Here is a 12,262-nt window from a genome sequence, read left to right on the forward strand (position 1 = left end):
TAATTTCAAGACATTTAATTACAAAACTTATGCAAGTGTAGAAGTGTTTTTCTGAAAGTGATACAACTGAAAACTCACCGCCTATTAATGTACAGGTAGACAGCGGGATATACTCTAAGCAAAATTTAGAACTGCCCGACCTGACAGTAAGCAAATGCCTAAAAAAAGTTCTTTGCTTCCCAGGAATACTTTTCTCATAATTTTTCCTTGAACACTTTTCTGTCAATAATGTATGCTCTCATATGGAAATTAATACCAATAATAATCTAATTTTAGAAATGTTGCAAAAGCTTTAATACTTATGCTTAATAAAACACTATAAAATAAGAAACTGTTCGAACAAGCATATAAAAATGATTTAATAGTATTTTCAAGAGACCAGAAAAACGACCGATCATTGATGCAGATGACCAAATGAGAAAAAATCCCCAAAAAAACGCATTTAATAGAAATTGTGTATATGAAATGTATAATAAATGTAAGGTTTTATTCAATATTTTCTAGAAATATATTTAATCATACTGGTAAAAACAACTCGCGATTTATTATTCACAATAATATACATTTCCTACAAATTTTTAATTTTATGTATAATTTTGTAACGTGAATGGCAGAAAAATGTTAGAACTACCCATTTTTACTTTAGACATGCCCATTTCAATTTATAACTGCCCGACTTGGGTAGAATTTCCCTTTTTAGGTATAGTTCTGAACATTCGAATGAACGAAATATTTTTCGAGATTTCTATTTTAGCGAGAAATATTGTTTCAGCTGCAATTTAAATTATGCATTATAATTCTTTTTATATTAAATTATGTCTAATATAAATGAACAAAAATTTTAGCACTTTTCCTGGTTTGCAAAGTCATCAGTAAAAAATGTTCATTTGAACATTTAGAACTTCAATCACATGTGAAAATCAACTCCTTGACGAAAATTGCTGTGTGTATTTGACAATGTTGTGTGAGGATGCCAGTTTGGGGGAAACCCAATTCATTGCATATTTTGAATGCCAAGAGGGGTACCAACAATTACAACACATAACAAATAAAGTCTAATTGCTTTCAACTTCTGTTGATTTTTCAAACCTAAATTGCGTTAATGAAAGTGTCAATGAAAACTTCGATATTTATATTTAATTAAATATATAAAAGTCAAAAACTAATAATGTGGACAAAATTGGGAGTTTCTTAAAATTTGAAGTGATCCGAGGCACACTGACAAATTTTCGTTTAAATTGTTAACGTCTTCAAAACTGAGGTTTTGTTAAGTTAAACTATTTTTAAATAATATGAAAAAATATATTTTGTAGGTTTTTACGGGGGTTTGAAGAATAATTGGCAAACAGGCATATTGATTGAAGGTCGACACGAAACGCGCTGCGGGCAAATGCGTTTGCTTCAACTTGTATGTAATTTCACGGCAATTTCCTGATTCAAGTTACCCGTCGAGAGTGGTTGGGTTCGGGGGTGAGGAAGTAGGATCTTCGAATCAGGGCACCTCTTCCACTTTCGGTTTTACTCGGCCCTGCACTCCAACCCCCGGAACGCTAAAAGGGGTGATGGCGATACAATTTTCGAGATACCGCCATAACTCGAGGGTGGCCTCCATCAAAATTACCCCCAGGTTATTCAGCCATAAGCCGCGACACAGAAATTTTCCCTAGAAGGTACTAGGCAGTCTGATAAGTACCTGAAAATTCTAAGAATTTTCGTCTAGCTTGAACTTGATCCTTCAAATGACGCCTGTCAAAACTTCAGCTATTTATGTTTACGCATTTACAAGTTACAGCACTGAGAAGCGACTAACCTCCGAGTTTTTTTTAATATGGAAAAATCTGAGTTTCGAGTTTTGATCAAACACTACTATCTTCGCAAGAAAACGATATCCGAGACCGCACCGTCGATTGGAACGATTCATAAGTGGTTTACCGAGTTTCGTTGTGGCCGTACGAACACAGTTGATGCTGAACGATCTGGGCGCCCAAAAGAGGTTACTACACCAGAAAATGTCGAAAAAATCCATGATATGATGTTGAATGATCCCAAAGTGAAATTCAGAGAGGTAGCTAATGCTGTAGGCATATCATTGGAACGTGTGGGCAATATCGTGCATTCAGTTTTGGGCATGAAGAAGCTCTGCGCGCGATGGGTGCCGCGTTTGTTCACAGTGGACCAAAAACGAATTCGTGTGACAACTTCCCAGCAGAATTTGGCATTATTTTCGCGTAAGCCGACCGAGTTTTTGCGCCGATTCATAACCATGGATGAAACCTGGATCCACTACTACACTATTGAGTCAACGCAACAGGCAAAACAGTGGGTTCCACCGATTGAAAATCGAAATCGCCGAAAAACAACCGCATTTAAAGAAGAAAAAACCGCTTTATCATCACGACAATGCGCCTGTTCATTCATACTTAGTTGCACAAGCAAAATTGCATGAAATTGGCTTCGAATTGGTTCCTCAGCCACCGTATTCACCAGACCTGGCCCCCAGCGACTATTACTTGTTCCCTAACCTGAAGAGATGACTCACCGGTAAGCGTTTTTACTCAAATGAGGAGCTCATAGCTGAAACTGAGGCGTATTTTGGAGACCTTCCGATCGAGTACTTTTCGGACGGTATCAAAAAGTTAGAAAATCGTTGGACTTGCTGTATCGACCTAAAAGGAGAGTATGTTGAAAAATAAAACCGAATTTGGCCAAAAAAACGTCTCCGTGTTTCATTTTTCGGGGACTTATCAGACTGCCTAGTATTCAGGCAGAGAGGCCTCACTGAAATTTGCCTTGTCTTGGCTAAGGCGATGTTTACTTGACTCAAGACGAGCCTTGTCTTGGCTGAGATTATCGAACCTTTTTGGTGAATTGATGAATGAAAAATTTGTAATTATTAATTTAGTTATTTTTAATTTAAAAACTCAGAATCCATGGATCTGAACGAGTATAAGCCTTAAAAATTTTCTTCAAATAAATGAAAATGTTAACTTTCTAGAAGAAGCTTCTAAGCCGTTAGAAATACGTAAAAACAAACAAGATTTTCGATACCATCGTCAAACAAGTATAATAAAAATAACAATCCGTAAATAAGTTGATTTTATATATATGTATAGTATAAAAATATACAAGATTGTTTAGTCATTAACAAAGATTGGCTTTTATGACTGTTCGAATTACCCTTTTTGTTAGGGCAGGTATACTCTCGAAGTTATAAACCGCGCGTGTTGGAGTCATTAAAATTCGACTCAAGGGATAAATGTTTGTCTTCAGGACATAAAAACTTGTCTCCAAGACATAAATTGAAGCCTGACTCCACCTCAAAACTGAGACATGCTCAAGTCGAACTTTTCGACTTCAGCATGTCTTGATTGGGGGAAATTCAAGTCGAACTCAAGTCGAGGCATTTTTATTCGGGTCATTCTGTACCAATTATATAATTAGATGAGCTTCGTTATAAGTTACATATTTTACGAATTACAAAATATCTAGAATTTCTTTGAAGACATATAATCGAATTTTTTTTTTTATATTATTATTTTTTTAATTTTAAAAGGATACGCTTCGGGATACACATTGTTTAATTAAAGGATGGCATACTATAACGGGATAAGGAATAACATCGCCTATTAACAGAATATATATTTCATTTTAAACGAATATAAAACAGAAAACATTTTTGCAAATGTTCCTTAAGGTACTCAATTACATAGGAGTGCTGTATCGCCATATGGACAGCCGTGCTTGTACTTTATGCCAAGTGCAAACGGAATATTTCTACAGTTACCTTTAACAAGAGTACAAATAAAAAGTTGTGAACTGACAAATAATTGTTAGTTGCAGTGCACCAAAATGTAAAAATAAAGTCAACAAAGTGGAGTCCGGTTGTTCATTTTTCGTCAAAAGTCGGGATCTCTTAGCACAATGTTGAACATGTTCAGATGCATTTGGTGATAGCTCAATAATAATTAAAGACTGTTCAAGATTAATTGCATTAATAATTGCAATGTAGTGTACAAAAAATACTATAAAATTTAGTATTTTTTGTTCAGGAGTGATTCTCCTATAAAAAAACATGCATTTAGTATCCTGCTGATTTTTTTCTTTAGTTTCCTCTATTTTTTGAATTTAATAATGTTAAATTCACAGTATATATATTTTTTCATCCAAGAGCGCTTTTATTTAAGATATTTAATAACATAATTAATTATGCTTTGTATATAATATTGGTTTTCGTTTCATCTCTTGAAATTATATTTTACCCCCTTTTTAAATAAAAATTTGAAGTTACGCCAAGCAACGTAATACAAACATAGAGGTCCAGTACTTCTGCATAATTTAGTATTTTAATTGTCTTTGTCCCGTTTTATAATCTGCCGCCCTTTTAATTTACGTTTCAATGGCTTAGACGTGTATGGGTATTTATTTGAGCTGTTATTCCTTCTACTAGAATAGAATAGAATATTCATCTGTCGCATATGCACATTTTCTGGATAGTTACATTAATAGTTACATCCGGAAAACCACTACTCCTTATATTAAATACCAATCTTTTTTCATTACTCGTGACATTACTCCTGTTGTGCCACAGATTTGTGTTTTTTTACTATTATCAATTCTTACAAAACAGAGCTTTCTATTCTGGAATTTTGAAGTTATTCAATAAGGGGACGTCCATGAATTGCTTAACACCTTAACGACAGATCAATAGGAACTAAAAATATTCTGAGTCATACAGATATTTTCCATTTTTGACACTGATTTGACACCATTTGAAAGGTATTTACAATTAAAATTCGCCAACTTGTTGAAATCTGAATATTTATAGTTCAAAATCTATAGGCCAGAGTTTTCAATTGTAAATCTTTCAGATTTCAGAAATTTCAAACGTAAATCATCAACATCACACTATTTTTTATTGTAATATTTCAAACTCGAGTATTTTTTAATTGTAAATTTTCAAAATGAATTTAATTTTTGAAAATGTAGAATTGGATATTGTCAAATTTGTATAAGGTTTATATTTTGAAGGTATGTAATTTTTTTGTCTTATTTTAATTGTTCAATTTTAAATATTTACCATGAAAAATTCTTCGATATTAATTATTAAAAATTTAAATCTATTCATTTTTATACATTTGCAATTGAAAAATTAAATTGAAAAAATGACAGCGTTGATTTATTTTTTGGAAAGAAGTATCTAAATTGTATATATTTGGAAAAATTATGTGTAACTGTATGCGGGGTGAAGGGGGGATCCAAACTATTTTGTTAAGACTTATCACATGGCGTATGAGTAATCAAATATTTTTGATCAATTTGGCTAGTTATGTAATATGAAATTATAAAATTTCGAATGATTAAAATTCAGAACAAGCTTCCAGTGTGAAATATTGTAATTTGATTAATTTGTCTAATTTGACCGTGTTTAATAAAAGAAATTTTGTTTTCAGGTGAGCTCTACTTGCATATATTCTTTCTTGCCAAAACATGTAAGTATAAAACCCATAAGCCTGCCAGCGAGTTATTTTTAGTCGTTATTTTAACTTCGCAAGTATGTAAAAATCAATTTTGATTTGTTCCATGACATTAATAATTTTATGCAAAAATGTAAATTTATAATTAAGTAAAATTGAATGCAAATGTCCATATTGATAAAAATGTATTTTTTCTTGAATTCAGTTAGAAAAATTTAGATACGATCCCGGCTTTTTTTCTTGGCCTTTTATACTGAAGACTATCGCAATTATCGGTCAGGGCACGTAGAATGTTTCGAAGCATGTCTCATTGACAAGGAGCCGGAAGCTTTGTGTCTAAAATATATGCAAGTTCACGTGTCCGTTGGTTCAGTGCTGCGAACTTCATGTTATAGACGTTTCATAGACATCGTGACGTGACTTTAGTACTAATTATTTTTAAGTCGATAAATTAATTTTCTTGTTGAAATTGGATAGTACATAACATCAACTAAAACCAATCACGCAACTTCGTTTTCATTAATCCACGACAATTTCACTATTGAAAAGTATCAGACATAAACTATATAAACGTCAACTTGTACATCATCCCTTTTATTGGCTAGAAAAAATTTTTAACAGCTCCAAATATATTCTGCCCAAGTGTGAATTGCCGAAGCTGAATATACGACCCAGTGTTGGTCCAATGTTGGCAGCTAAAGGCCGGCTAAAATTATTGGGCCAATGTCGGCATTTTAATCGGCCCAGTGTTGAGCTAGTGCTGCCAGCCTGTATTGGCTATTTATATTTGCCGGTCCTCCAGCGATGCTTGGACCAGTATAGCCACTTTATTGCGCCAAATCTCACTTTTAGTACGGGGAACCATGTTTCACGAGGCTCAGCCAACGTCTGGCTCAGTGACGGCACATTACTGGGCCAAGTGTCACTTTTACCACGGCGAACCATGTTTTATTTAAATCGGCCTAATGTTGAGCCCGTGCTGGCAGCCTACATTGGCTTTTTATATTTGCCGATCCTCCGCCGATGCTTGGCCCAGTATCAGCACTTTATTGCGCCAAGTCTCACTTTTAGTACAGGGAACTATGCTTCACGAGGATTAGCCAAAGTCTGGCCCAGTGACGGTACATTACTGGGCCAATTGTTACTTTTACCACGGCAAACCATGTTTTATTTAAATCGACCCAATGTTGAGCCAGTGCTGACAGCCTATATTGGCTATTTATATTTGCCGATCCTCCACCGATGCTTGGCCCAGAATCGGCAATATTTTTGACGACTATAGGCCAAGGTTGGGCCGTATGCGACTTCGCACTTGGGTGTTTTTGCTAATTTTAATATAAACTAGAGTTTAAATCGACGTCTATATATAATACAATTGAGAAAAGCTGCGCCTCAAGTGAAAACCAATTTCTCCTAATCTTATCGGGATTTGATGAGATTTTTCTATCAAACTATATTTTGTATCGATTCAGCGACTCAGTAGCAAAAAATCATATTTTTCTTTATTTCTGAATTTGAAAATTGGATTTGAATCTGTGGATACTTTTAAATTCGTATGGATGGTTTTATTGATGTTCTTAAATATAAAAGTCTAAAGATTTTTTTACAACACCTACCTCGAAAGGAAGCACTTTCATGTCTCTGAATGCTTTGCAAAGTGTTACAATCCAGCACTCTGTGCGAGAATAATATTACCGCATGCGCAATTTGAAACACGAATTTTGCGAATCGACGCATTGGATATGCATGCGCACTTTGTAGGTAAGTAACTTTATTTATCAGCAAAATAAAAATATTTGTAACAATTCTTTAAAAAAAAATATTCACAAATTTGATTCAAAATCACCATATGGGAGAAATTGTAAAAAATTGCAGGATAATTTTTTTGGTCAATTAAAAATAAAAGGCGAAAGGTCATATGTCAGAAGTCAAAGATGAAGGTTTATTGATCTCCGAAACATGTCAGGGTGAAAAAGACTGGAGGTCTTGATAAATTCCTGTACCTATAACCTTTTAGATGAACTTAGCCAACCAAATGTCCATTTTTAGCACATTCTTTTGCTATCTCAGTCTGACCCAGATTTCAATTCTCAATATCCTGTTATTTAATTCTCTACTAGTTATAAGGCCTTCGATGATCTGCTTCTTGTTGGTCTCCATCCATAAAGTTAGTTTTCCTTTGTTATGCGTTACGGGAAATCGGAAAAAACCTAGAATCAACAAAACCTACTTGCTTCTACTTTATCTCAGTCCGTGTAACGGACTGGGAAATGAGGAAAATCCCGGAAATGCATGATAGATTAAAGTAGTTGGGTCAAAAATCAGATGTCTGAAAAAAATAATTTTTCTATGATTTTAAGAATTCAAATAATATTACTGATGATGTCATTTCAAATAAAAAAAAATTATTCCTTAATAGTTGAATTTAAATAAATAATGATTTTTTTCAAGGGAAATATGCTTACAACTCTACTGTTTCCAATTTTGAAAGTCATTTTTTCTATGGCTGAAATAGTTCAAACAATTTAAAAAAAATAAACTTTCAGAAAAAAACTATATTGGAGTATCATGAACTTATGTTAATAATTGAAAGTAGTAAATTTGCAGTGAATGTTGAAAAAATATGCCATTGTTTATTAAAATTGAACCATGTTTTAAAAGTGCATAAGAAGTGACAGAAAGAAAAAATTCTATTACAATAAATTTTGCTTAATAACTATTTTACGTAAGTTTTAAAATTTTGTCATAAAAAATGTTTCTTCTTTATGTGTGACCTGCCAAATGATATAATTTTAATTCTTAAAATCAAAGAAAAATATTTTTCCCAGAGACCTAATTCATCATAATTATCTACAAAAGAAGCCAGGATGAAGGTAGTTTTTGAATTATTTCATATTGCATTGCATAAGAAGTGCAAATTTCAAAGTTGTCTTAAAATTTAAATAAAATCTAATACTAAATGTTTCAAAGTTAATACAAAAATGTGGAACAAAATTCGAAGCCATCTAATCTATGGGAAATTAATAATAAAAATCAAATGAATATATATTTTTAATAAAGTTAATTGAAACATCTTGATTACTTATTTAATATATCTTACAAAAATAATTCTTTCAGGTGAAAAAATATTAGAATTTCGTCAAGATGATTCCAAGGACATTGAAAAATGTTTAGTATATTAGATTTTATTTACATGTTAAGAAAAAAAAAATTGCACTACGTTTTAAATGTATTTTTTTTTTAAATGACTTGATTTGAAGAAAAGACAAACTTGATCTCAAATGGGAAATACGAGTAATATGGAAATAAAAGGTTTATTTGTGCATTTATTGTTAATTTCAAGTTTATGGGATTTTTGGGTGTAAATTGGATAGGCCTGACCAGGAAGGTAGTCGAATGCAGCGGTTGTAAGCTCTCCATAGACATAAACGTGCACGTCCAACCTACCAAAATAATCGATAGTTGAGCGAAGGTTCGCTGACCATAGACTTTATTCGCGAAAGGCTCTGTCTTCATACATATGTAACCTTTCTTGAGTAATTTTTCTTCTTCAATAACTACCTCCACAGGTTCAGTAAATAACTTCCAGAAGCAGAATGACTCAAACAAAAGTTTTAAAAACTGTTTAACAAAATTTACTTTTAAGAAACTTTTTATTTTTCTCAAAAGTAGAATGTTACCTTAAAATAAGCCCTTTTCTACAATTTCACTGGATCGGGAAAACTGGGAAATAAACTAGAATTTGTATAATTAGACATTAGAGAATGGAAGAAAATATGAAAACGGAAACCTAGTTGAAATTAGTTTTATTAACTTAAAGATAGTAAAATAAAAATAATATAATTTATTCAATTTGATTACATTTTAGTTTTTATTACTCAGTTTACATTTGATTAACTCAAAATAGTGAAAAATCTTCTTTTCACTTTATTTCTAATTATGGCTCTTTGGTTATGCTTTTTTGTAAAGCAAGTGAATTGTTGAAAGTTGAGGGCCTAGGTAGGATTATGAGAGCGGAGATAAGGACAAAAATACTTTCGAAGCTAGGTCAAGATGCGTAATGCGTGTCAGGTTACTTGTACCACTTTTCATTGCAAAGGCGGTATGTAAAGTTTATTGTGCTTCCAAGATAGTAGTTGTCGGCGTATCAGAGACCCGAAATGCATATAAAATTAATAAAAAATCTTCCACTTTAAAATAGCGCAGTTGTATTTTTAAATTCTGGTGCACTGTTTTGAAATCTATTTTAAATAAGCCGCTAATCTTAATATCTTCATTTTTAGAGTTCCAATTTCTAAAGATGAATCGACGGGTCCGCCGTCTAAACCTGTTAACTGGCATTTTTCGAAATTGATTGTTTTGTATTTTCTGGAACTTTTTTTACATTCAGTTATTATTCCGCAAGCGAAACGGCAAAATTCGTTTTAGTTTTTTTTAAATGAATTTTTGAAAATCGCGTTTTGGTATGTATAGCATAGGTCCGCGGTCTAAACTTCTTAACTGCTTATGGCGTCTTATGGGAAATCCGTGCTTTTTCTCACAACGGCTTAGTTTACTCGTAGAATAGGCCAGTGAGTCACATGTTAGTGTGTGTCAAAAGTTTTTTGTGGCTACTATCACGTCAGCGGTAGAACACTGCAGATAACAGATCTGGACTGCTGGGCCCCTTGTAGATAACATATGAATAGCTTTCAATTGTCATATAACGTTCAGTTTTGATTCAAATATTATAAATCTAAAGTATATTATTTTTTCCTAGTAAATGAACAAGAAACATTTTACAGTTTAAACAAGTATTGAAAATTGCAAAAATAACAACGATTTACTTTCGCCGTCTACTGAAATGTCACTTAACAGGTTTAGACTGTGGGTCCTTCATTTGATTTCTCAAGTCTAAAGCACGAGGAGCTTTTTTCTAATCTTGGAATAAATTTATCTCGACCTTTTGTTTTGTTAACTCATGCTCTGATTATTTGAGTGCGGAGTGTCAGGTAGGCGGCTGATTTGAAAAGCAGTTTTGCTATCGCCGACTTCCGCAGCAAATTGGTAACCTGGTTTACACGTATGGGAAATTATAGTGGCGTTCTTGCTATTGCTACAGTAGTGCATAGGTATATATTGTATCAGGGATACTTAAGTCTTCTTGGAACAAAACTTAGGCGACTCGTATAATCTTCGCTCGTATAATCCATGAAGAGAGTAGCGAGACCGTGGAGGCTTCCCACGTGTCAATAACGTAATACACTTTCCACGTTTGCAGAGACACAGAGAATTTATACTCGAGTCTTTCTTGCGACGTGAAAAGACTTTCGAAAAAGGCGGTTATTTGAGAAATCATGAGAATATTATGGACATTAAAATTTCGTTGCTACGGTTTCCTTTTATCTGACTTTATTTCTATGAAATAAGGTTATTTTTTTGTAATGAAACATATTTCTAGGTAGCGATACAAGTTTTCCCATACCTACCACTGGACTCGAACACCAGAAAATGATAGTGAATTTATTTTTGGACTAGAAATTTGTGTTATTTTTTTTTCGAAAATCTATAGAATTACTTTAAATTTCACTTTATATAGTAATATGTAAAAATGTGAGATTGACCGAATTCATTTAGAAAATTTAAAAAATGGCTTATTTTCAATTGCTCAATTTTGAAGGCTCGAATGATCTAATATTAACATGAGTCAAAATTTTTTCATCTTAAGTTTGGAATGTTAAAAGTTTGAAACTTTGAAAATTATTTACCTTCAAATTTTAATTTATAAAATTTTATGTCTTTTCCATAATACCATGACCTTAATAGTTACATATTGTTGTACTAAACGTTGAAAATTGACGTATGAAAATGCTTTTCAATATTCAATTTTAAATCATTTTAATTTATGATTTTTTAGATTTCTAGATACACACTGTAAAAAAAGATTTGCGTAAAATTACAAAGTTTCGGAAAATTAAATATTGTATCATTGTAAATATCAGACACTCCACTGTGTGATTTCACAAAAGTATGTGAAATTACATCCTCTTGCGACGTAAATAAAAGGACCCTCGAACAGCAGTGTAATATTACACACTCGATAAAAATAAAATTACGCATTCCCTCGTAAGAACTTTACATTCATAAGGGAAAATTCAGTCGCAGCGTGTAAAAATACCATGCGTCGGTAAAATCACTTTCTTCTGTTTGAAAATTACATCGTGTTCGTTGTTTAGCGATACCTGCATCCTTCAATTTAGGAGCACTTTTATTTTTAATGCGAGGAAATTGACAGCTATGTTCAACTTTTTTGACAGCTTTCACACAAAGTAGACCGAATCCGAGCTATTCCTATTTTGCCTTTTACATTTTCAGCTATCGGAACGGAAAAAATGCGGTTATTCAAAACGTATATTTCATATTTTTTTTACGGAATATTTAAATATCAAAAAAATACCCATAGTATCTTATGTGTTTTAGGTAAGTGGTAACATGTCCGGCTTGTGTTTCTTCAATCTCCATGAAATTGTACGAAGTTTGAGTTTTCGAGTGTTGAAAACCTGTCGCCCTGATAAATTTTATTTTATTCTTTCACATAATGAATTTTACATTTTCGCATGTAAAATTATCGGCCGAATTGGAATATCACAACAGATTCATAAAGTTACTCCGATACTCGAGGGTCCTTTTGTTTACATCCACCAGAGATGTACAGTCTGTCAAGTTAAAGCGTGGGTGGCTTTACTCGGAGTCGGTAAGGTGTATCGACATGATTTTGGTGTCAAAATATTAAGAAGAGCTCCCTCTTT

At 32.8% G+C, this 12,262-nt stretch overlaps 2 protein-coding genes across 13 annotated transcripts in view; both read left to right on the top strand.

Moving 5' to 3' along the window:
- Positions 1-5,555, top strand: part of LOC117181820 (U4/U6.U5 tri-snRNP-associated protein 2) — a 34,990-nt gene extending 29,435 nt beyond the window's left edge. Inside the window, exon 10 of the mRNA XM_033374810.1 lies at positions 5,451-5,555. The gene's annotated coding sequence lies outside the window, so the exon portion shown is untranslated. The remainder of the gene's footprint in view (positions 1-5,450) is intronic.
- Positions 1-12,262, top strand: part of LOC117181817 (rap guanine nucleotide exchange factor 6-like) — a 493,078-nt gene that overhangs the window by 18,682 nt on the left and 462,134 nt on the right. The gene's annotated exons all lie outside the window — the stretch shown is intronic.

This window comes from Belonocnema kinseyi, chromosome 10 (assembly GCF_010883055.1).
Source record: "Belonocnema kinseyi isolate 2016_QV_RU_SX_M_011 chromosome 10, B_treatae_v1, whole genome shotgun sequence".
NCBI lineage: Eukaryota > Metazoa > Arthropoda > Insecta > Hymenoptera > Cynipidae > Belonocnema > Belonocnema kinseyi.